At 39.2% G+C, this 9,592-nt stretch overlaps 1 pseudogene; it reads left to right on the top strand.

Moving 5' to 3' along the window:
- The first annotated feature begins 4,746 nt into the window (after positions 1 to 4,746).
- On the top strand, positions 4,747 to 5,773 carry LOC128113689 (DNA-directed RNA polymerases I, II, and III subunit RPABC3-like; annotated as a pseudogene).
- Positions 5,774 to 9,592: the final 3,819 nt, after the last annotated feature.

Genomic DNA, 9,592 nt, shown 5'->3' with positions numbered 1-9,592 from the left:
CTATAAAGAAAACCCAAACTGAGGGAAATCCAGAAATGAAAATTTTAGGAACTCAAACAGGAACTGCAGAGGCAAGCTCCACCAACAGGACATAAGAGATGAAAGAGAGAATCTCAGACATTGAAGACAGGGGATATGTCAAAGAAAATGTTAAATCTAAAAAAATTCTGACACAAAACATTCAGGAAATGTGGGACAATATGAGAAGAACCAATCTAAGAACAATAAGAATACAAGAAAGACAAGAAACACAGGTCAAAGACACAGAAAATACTTTCAACAAAATCATAGAAGAAGATTTCCTAATCAAAGAAGTAGATACCTACCAAGGTACAAGAAGCATACAGAACAGCAAATAGATTGGACCAGAAAAGAAATCCCCTTAACATATAGTAATCAAAATATTAAGTGTACAAAAATAAAGACTGTTAAAAGCTGCATGGGTAAAATACCAAGTAATATATAAAGGTAGACCTGTTAGAATTACACCTGCCTTCTCAGTGGAGACTGTAAAAGCCAGAAGGGCCTGGACAGATGTGCTGCAAACTCTAAGAGACCACAGATGCCAGCCCAGAATACTACACCCAGCAAAACTTTCAATTACCATAGATGGAAAAAATGAGATAGTCCATGATAACGTCATGTTTAAGCAATATCTATCTACAAATCCAGCCCTACAGAAGGTACTAGAAGGAACATTCCAATCTAAAGAGGTTAATTACACCTAAGAAAAAACAGGGAACAAATAATAATCTCAGACCAGCAAACCAGCAAAATCAAAAGAAGGGAAGCACACACACACACACACACACACACACACACACACACACACACACACGCATGCACACACACCACCAACAACAACAACAACAATAGCAAGAAAAAAATAAACACTGCTTTGTAGATGGAGTTTTCCTGCCTGACCCACAGTCAGGACAAATCTCTCTCACCTGCCAGTCCCACAGCCGTCAGACCCAACCAAGTAAACACAGAGACTTATATTGGTTACAAACTGTATGGCCGTGGCAGGCTTCTTGCTAACTGTTCTTACAGCTTAAATTAATCCATTTCTATAAATCTATACCTTGCCACGTGGCTCGTGGCTTACTGGCATCTTCACATGCTGTTTCTCATCACGGTGGCTGGCAGTGTCTCTCTCACCCAGCTTCCTGTTCTCTCAATTCTCCTCTTTGTTAGTCCCGCCTATACTTCCTGCCTGGCCACTGGCCAATCAGTGATTTATTTATTGACCAATCAGCAACACATTTGACATACAGACCATCCCACAGCACTGCTCATTGATATCTCTCAACAACAATGATCTCAATTCCCCAATAAAAAGACAGAGACTAACGGAATACATGTTGAAATAGGATCCATCCTTTGGTTGATTCCAAGAAACATACCGTAATATAAAGAATAGATATCGCCCCAGAGAAAAAGGATTGAAAAAGATATTCCAAGTACATATACCTAAGAAGCAAGCCAGTGTAGGCATTTTAATATCTGAAAAATAGACTTCTAATCAAAACTAATCAGAGGAGATAGGAAAGGACACTGTATACTCACCAAAGGATAATTCACAAAGAGGACACTGCAATTCTTAACATCTATTCACCAAACCTAAGGGCACCCATATTTGTAAAAGAAATACCACTACAGCTTAAATCACATATTGACCCTCACAAACTGATAGTGGGAAACTTCAATATCACACTCTCACCAATGGATGAGTCATCCAGACAAAAACTAAACAAAGAAATGCTGGAGTTAACAGACACTATAAACCAAATGGACCTAACAGATATTTACAGAATGTTTCACCCAAACACAAAAGAATATACCTTCTCAACACCTTATGGAATTTTCTCTAAAGTTGACCACATATTTGGCCACAAATTAAGTCTCAATAGATACAAGAAAATTGAAATAACAACTTTCTTCCTATCTGACCACCACAAATTGAAGCTGGACATCAACAACAGAAACAGAAAGCTTACAAACTCATGGAAACTGAAAAACTCTCTACTTTGAAAAATGGGTCAAGACAAAAATTGCAAAAGAAATTAAAGACTTTCTAGAATTGAATGAAAATAAATACACAGCATACCCAAACTTATGGGACACAATGAAAGCAGTTCAAAGAGGCAAGTTCATAGCACTAAGTGCTTATATTAAAAAAAACTTATACTAGCAACTTAATAGCACACCTGAAAGCTCTAGAACAAAAAGAAGAAACTCAAAAGGAGTTTGGCAAAACATAATCAAACTCAGGGCTGAAATCAATAAAGTAGAAAGAAAGAGAACAATAAAAGAATCAATGAAAGAATTGGTTCACTGAGAAAAATCAATTAGATCAACAAACCCTTATCCAAATAAAAGAAAGAATATCAGAATTAACAAAATCAGAAATGAAAAGGGGCACATAACAACAGACATAACAACAGACATCAAGGAAATCCAAAGAATCATTAAGGACATACTTTAAGAACCTTTACTGCACATAATTGGAAAATCTAAAAGAAATGGATAATTTCTTCCATAGGTTCCACTTAGCAAAGTTAAATCAAGATCAGATAAGCAACTTAGATAGACCTATAACTGTTTCATGAATCCTAATTGGTCTTAATAAAAACCCAGAGCCAGGTATCAGGGTGAAAACTCAAAGATCAGAGAAGCAGAGCAGCCACCTCTTAACTCACCAACTCCTCAGCCTACAAGAGCCTGAAAGGACCTGAATTCCTGTCTCCTCCCGCCTTATATTCCTTTCTCTGCCCAGTCATATCACTTCCTGTCTCAACCTTCCCAGGGCTGGGATTAAAGGTGTGTGATCCCAAGTGCTGGAGTTAAAAATGTGTGCCACCACTGCCTGGCTGTTTCTCTTTTAGACTGGATTAATCTCGTGTAGGCCAGCGTGTCCTTGAACTCATAGAGATCCAGAGAGATCTCTGCCTCTGCCTCCCGTGTGCTAGTATTAAAGACATGTACCACTACTGTTTGACATCTATGGCTAACTCTATCGCTAGCTCTGTCTTCTGATCATCAGGCAAGCTTTTATTTCTTAGATTACAAGCAATATATCACCACATATAACCCTATCTAGTGAAACAGAATCAGTCATTAACAGTCTCTCAACCTAAAAAAAGCCCAGGGCTAGATGGTTTTAGCACAGAATTCTACCAGACTTTCAAAGAAGAGGTAATGCCAATACTCCTCAAATTATTCCACACAATAAAAACAGAAGGAACATTGCTCAATTCATTTTTTGAAGCCATAGTCAACCAGATTCCCAAACTACATAAAGACCCAACAAAGAAAGAGAATTACAGACCGATTTATTTCCTTTATGAATATAGATGTGAAAATACTCGATAAAATATTTGCAAACCAAACCCAATAACACATCAAAAAGGTCATCCATTATAATAAGTAGGCTTCATTTACATGGTTCAATACATGTAAATCAATAAATGTAATTCCTCATGTAAACAAATGGAAAAAAAAAACCACTTGATCATCTCATTAGCTTCAGAGAAGGCCTTTGACAAAACCCAACACCCCTTCATGATAAAAGTTCTGGAGAGATTAGGGATAAAAGGGACATACATCAACATAATAAAGGCAGTTTACAGCAAGCCTGTAGCCAACATCAACATAAATGAAGATAAGCTCAAAGCAATTCCACTAAAATCAGGAACAAGACAAGGTTGTCCACTCTCTCCATATCTATTCAATATGGTACTTGAAGTCATAGCTAGAGCAATAAGACAACTGAAGGAGATCAAGAGGATACAAATTGGAAAGGAAGAAGTCAAATTATTTTTATTTGCAGATGATATGATAGCATACATAAGTGATTCTAAAAATTCCACCCATGAACTCCTACAGCTGATAAACTCTTTCAGCAAAGTAGCAGGATACAAAATCAACTCACAAAAATCAGTAGCCCTCCTATATACAAATGACAAATGGACTGAGAGAGAAATCAGGGAAACAACACCTTTCACAATATCCCCAAATAATATAAAATATCTTAAAATAACTCTAAACAAGCAAGTGAAAGACTTATATGATAAAAAAAAATTGAAGAAGATATCAGAAGATGGAAAGATCTCCCAGGCTCATGGATCAGTAGGATTAACATAATAAAAATGGCAATCTACAGATTCAATGCTATTTCCATCAAAATTCTAACACAATTCTTCACAGATCTTAAAAGGACAATTCTCAGCTTCATATGGAAACATGAAAACAAGCAAACAAAAAACCCAGGATAGATAAAACAGTCCTGAATCATAAAAGAACTGCTAGCAGCCTCACAATCCAGATTTCAAGTTGTATGTACAGAGCTATAGTAATAAAACAGTGTGGTATTAGCAAAAAACAGACATGTTGATCAATAGCATAAAAATGAAGACACAGATAAAAATCTACACACTTAAGAACACTCAGTTTTTGGTAAAGAAGTCAGAAACACACATTGTAATAAAGACAGCATCTTCAACAAATGGTACATGTCAAACTGAATGGCTACATGTAGAAGAATGCAAATAGATCCATACTTATCATCCTGCACAAAGCTCAACTCCGAATGGAGCAAACACTTCAACATAAAACTGGATACACTGAATCTGGCAGAAGATAAAGTGGAAAATAGCCTTGAACTCATTAGCACAGAAAAAAACTTTCTGAACAGAAGAACACTTAGTGCAGGCACTAGGATCAACAATTATTAATCAGAACCGAATGAAACGGAGAAGTTTCTGCATGGTGAAGGATGTTGTCATTCAGACAAAGCAGCAGCCTACAGAACAGGAAAAGATGGTTACCAAGTACACATTAAATAGAGAGCTTATAGCCAAAATATATAAAGATCCTGAAAAACTAGATATCAAGAAGACAAATAACCCAAGTGGTGGTGGTGCACTCAGCACCTCTGCAGCTTTTGTGCCCCTCACACTGGTGGACATCCTGTTCGAGGAGATTTTTGATGTGAAAGACATTGACCCAGAAGACAAGCAATTTGATTATCTCGACAGAACTGTAAGTATGAATCTTTCAGGATGGACCTAACTCAGATGTCAGTGTTCAGATTTACCCTGTAGACTTAAGTGACAAGTTCCAATTGGTCAAAACTAGTACCTTGTATGAAGATGATACTTTGGGTGATGGTTGTGGTGGTTTGAAAGAAAATGACCCCAAAAGAAATGGCACTATTAGGAGGTGTGACTTTGTTGGAGTAGGTGTGGTCTTGTTGAAGGAAGTGTGTCACTGTAGAAGTGGGCTTTGGGGGTCTATATGTGCTCAAACCATACCCAGTGGCTTAGTTCACTTCCTGTTGCCTGAAAGTCAAGATGTAGGACACTTGGCTACTTCTCCAGCACCAAGTCTGCCTACACGCCACCATGCCACACCATGATGATAATGGACTGAACCTCTGAAAATGTAAACCACCCCAATTAATTATTTTTCCTTTATAAGAGTTGTCATGGCTATGGTGCCTCTTCACAGTAATAGAAACCCTAACTAAGACAATGATGACTATAACCCCTGAGGTGATAGGCCTTCTAGGGCTGACCAGTTTAAGCATGTAATGTATGGGGAAGTGTACAGGGCTGAGGGGGACGATACCTCTACTGAAGTAGGAACAGGCCTATCTGCATATGTGTCCTATGGGGGCTTGCTCATGAGGCTTCAGGACGAGGCCCACAACCTACATGAATTTGAGGTGGATTCCAGAGTGTATCTGCTAATAAAGAAACTGGCATTCTGAACCTCATGCTTAGTCACTCAAGTCACGGACATTGTTCAAACCTGAGTAGTATTTGCCTGTGAAAGGGACTGGGCTCTGTGTCCACTGTGGACAGATCTTCAGTTTGTTTGAATTCAATGGAAAACTGATTTGTCTGGAAAACGCCAAATGGGAGAGCATGAATCTGAAGTTGTGTATGATTTTTTTTCAATTTAAAGTTTACTTTTTTTTAGAAAAAAAAGAAAACAACCAATTAAAAATGGGGTACACCACATGATTCATTGAACATGGGGAGGTTGAGCTGGCACCTACATAGAATCTTTATCCCCATGTTCTGGTGTCTTTGACACAGAAAAGTACTCTACACAGCAAAGTGTAATGGAAACACCAACTCTATCACAAAACTTTTGATCTACAATCTGTCCTGCCTGCAAAGTACACTAGGACAATGGGGGCCCAGAACTTGTGGGAGCAGCCAGCCAATGTCTGCTGTGACTTAAGGCTCACTCCATGAGATGGAACCCATACCCAACACTGCTGGGGTGACCAAGAACCACAGACTAGATAGTCCAGAGACCTAGGGTAAAACCAAACACTACTGGTCTAAAAAAAAGTATCAATAAAATGACTCCTAGTGATATTCTGCTATGTTCACAGATCAGTGCCTTGGCCATCATCAGAGATGCTTCCTCTTGTAACAGATGGGAACAAATACAGAGACTCACAGCCAAACATTACACACACAGAGAGAAACCTTGGAACACACAGGTCTAAACAAGATATCTCCATCAAATTCCTCCCCTCAGAGCTCAGGGGAACCCTGCAGAAGAGGAGGTGGAAGGAATAGGAGAGATAGATGGGATAAAGGGCACCAGTAGAACTTCTAACTGAGCAAAGCTCATATGAACTCACACACTGAAGCAGCATGCCCAGGTCCTACACATCTCTGCTCCAGGTCCTCTGCGTATATACAATAGTTTTCAGTTTAGTACTTTTATGGGACTCCTGAGTATGTGAACAAGTGGGTCTGATTCTTGTGCCTTCTCTTGGGACTTTTTTAGTTTTCTGTTGGCTTGGTTTGTCAAACTTTGATATGATGGTTTTTGTTTTTTCTTATTATATTTCATTATGTTTTGTTTCTCTTAGAAGCCTGTTCTTTTCTGATAAGAGAAAGAAAAAGATTGGGTCAGGTGGAAGAGGAGGTGTGGAGGAACTGGGAGGAATAGAGGGAGGGGAAACTATTCAGATTATATTATATTTAAAAATTAAAAGTAAGAAAAAAGATGGAGCACAGATCTGAACAGAATTCTCAATAGAGGAATTTCAAATGGCTGAGAAACACTTAAAAATGTTTAATATCCTTAGTCATTGGGGAAATGCAAATCAAAACTTTGATATTCCATTTTACAACCCTCAGATCAGTTAAGATCAATAAAAATACATTTCAGCTAATGTTGGTGAGGATGTGGAGTAGGGGAAACATTCATCCATTGCTGGTGAGTGCGAACTTATATAGCCACTGTGGAAATCCTTGTGGCAGTTCCTCAGTCACATGGGAATCCATCTACCTCAAGACCCAGCTAATCACTCTTGGGCATATACCCAAAGGATGCTTCAATCTACCACAAGGACACTTGCTCAACCACGTTCATTGTTGTTCTATTCATAATAGCCACAAATTAGAAACAACCTAGATGTCCCTTAGCAGATTAATGGATAAAGAAAATGTGGTACATTTACACAATGGAGTATCACTCAGCCATTAAAAAAAAGATATCACAAAATTTGCAGGTAAAAGGAAGGAACTAGAAAAAAATCATCCTGAGGGGGGTATCCTAGTCCCAGAAATATAAATATTGTACATATTTGCTTATATGTGAATATTAGCTGTTAAGTCAATGATAAGCAAGATACAATCTGTAGAACCACGGAGGGTAGATATAGAGTAAGGGGATATGAGTGTACAGATAGATCTCTTTAGGAAAGTGACATAGACTAGATAGTTATGGATGGATGGGGTGGCCTGAAATAGGGAGGATCAAGTCCAGACAGAGATTAGGAAGAGAACACAGGGAGAGACAGCTAAAATTAAGAGCTATTTGTGGGGTAGTATGGAAACCTAATACAGTAGAACCTTCCTAAAATACGTACATATATGAAGGTGATCTAAAAGAAATCATCAAATAGTAGGGGAGACAGAGTCCCAACTGGCCATCTCTTGTCACCCAATGAAGCTACCAGTACCAAAACTGAGTTACATCTAATTGAGTTGCTGGCCAAAGGGGTCTCATGGGAATCTTTAAACAACCCAGGCTGTTGCCAAGGGAATTGGTTACTCTCTACAAACTGACAGCAAGGCCCCATTGCTGAAGACAACACGTGCAAAATTCATTAAACATGGAGAAGAAGAGCTGGTACCTACATGGAGCTTTCACTCCCATGTGCTAGTGTCTTTGATACCAGAACAACTCTGCAAATCTTCCAAAAGAGAAATGTAAACACCAACCCTACCAGAAAACCTTTGTTCTGCAATCTGTCCTGCCTGCAAATTATGCTAGGGCAATGGTGGCACAGAACCTGTGGGAGTAACTGACCAATCTCTGGTTTGACTTAAGACCCCTTTATGAGACAGAACCTATACCTGTTGTGGACTAGATTTGTTTAACTATGTGAAGATGTGTCACATTTGTTTATGCCACATTTGTTTAACTATGTAAAGATGTGCTGCCATTTTCACCTTGCCTGCCTAAAGTGCCTGATTGCTTTAATAAAAGGCTGAACGACCGATAGCTAGGCAGAGCAGGGATAGGTAGGACTGGTGGGCAGAGAGAAAAGGGGCCAGCCAGCTGAGGACTAGCCAGCCAGACCCTGGGGAAGCAGGAAAGCAGGATGGACAATACATAGATGAGATAAATGAGCCTCAGGGCAGCACATAGGTTAATAGAAATGGGTTAATTTAAGTTAAAGGGAAAAAAAGATAGCCAGAAGCAGGCCTAAGCTAAGGCTAAGCATTCATAGTTAATAATAAGTCTCTGTGTCATGATTTGGAGGCTGACGGTCCACAAAAGCCTGATACACATACTTGGCACTCCTTGGGTGACCAAGAACCAGAGATTAGACTAGATAGCCCAGGGACCTAGGATAAAATCAAATACCAGTGGTCTTTAAAAAAAAGTACTGATAAAATGACTCCTAATGACATTGTACTATACTCCTTAATCAGTTGCTCAAGCATTATGAAAGAAGGTTCCTCCTGTGGCATATAGGAACAATACAGAGACCTACAGGCAGACATTGTACATGAACACCTACAGTGTTCCAAGATCTCTACACACAGAGAGTGAGAGACCTTGGAACACTTAGCCATAAATGGGATGTCTTCATCAAATCCCCCTTCTCAGGGCTCAGGGAACCCCATAAAAACAGAAGAGGAGGTGGGAAAAGTATAAGAGTCTGAGGGGATGGAGGACACCAGGAGAACAAGGCCCTCTAAATCAACATGATCAAAGCTCACGTGAACTCACAGAGACTGAGGCAGTCTACACAGCACCTGCATGGGTCTGCACCAGGTCCTCTGAGCATATATTATGGCTTCCACATTAGTTTTTTTATGGCACTGAGTGGGCAAATGAGTGGGTCTTTGAGTCTCTTGGACTCTCTTTCTTTTGTTTGTTTGTCTTATCCAACTCTGATGTGATAGTTTTACCTTATTCTATTTTATTTTGTTATATTTTATTATTATTTCTTAGCAGCCTGTTCTTTTCTAATTAGAGACATAAAGGGAGCAGCTCCAGATGGGAGTCAAGGAGGGGAGGAACTGGGAAGAGTAGAGAGAGGGGA

This window comes from Peromyscus californicus, unplaced genomic scaffold, assembly GCF_007827085.1.
Source record: "Peromyscus californicus insignis strain IS unplaced genomic scaffold, ASM782708v3 Scaffold_10__1_contigs__length_136768540, whole genome shotgun sequence".
NCBI lineage: Eukaryota > Metazoa > Chordata > Mammalia > Rodentia > Cricetidae > Peromyscus > Peromyscus californicus.
This window is presented reverse-complemented; position numbering and strand designations above follow the sequence as displayed.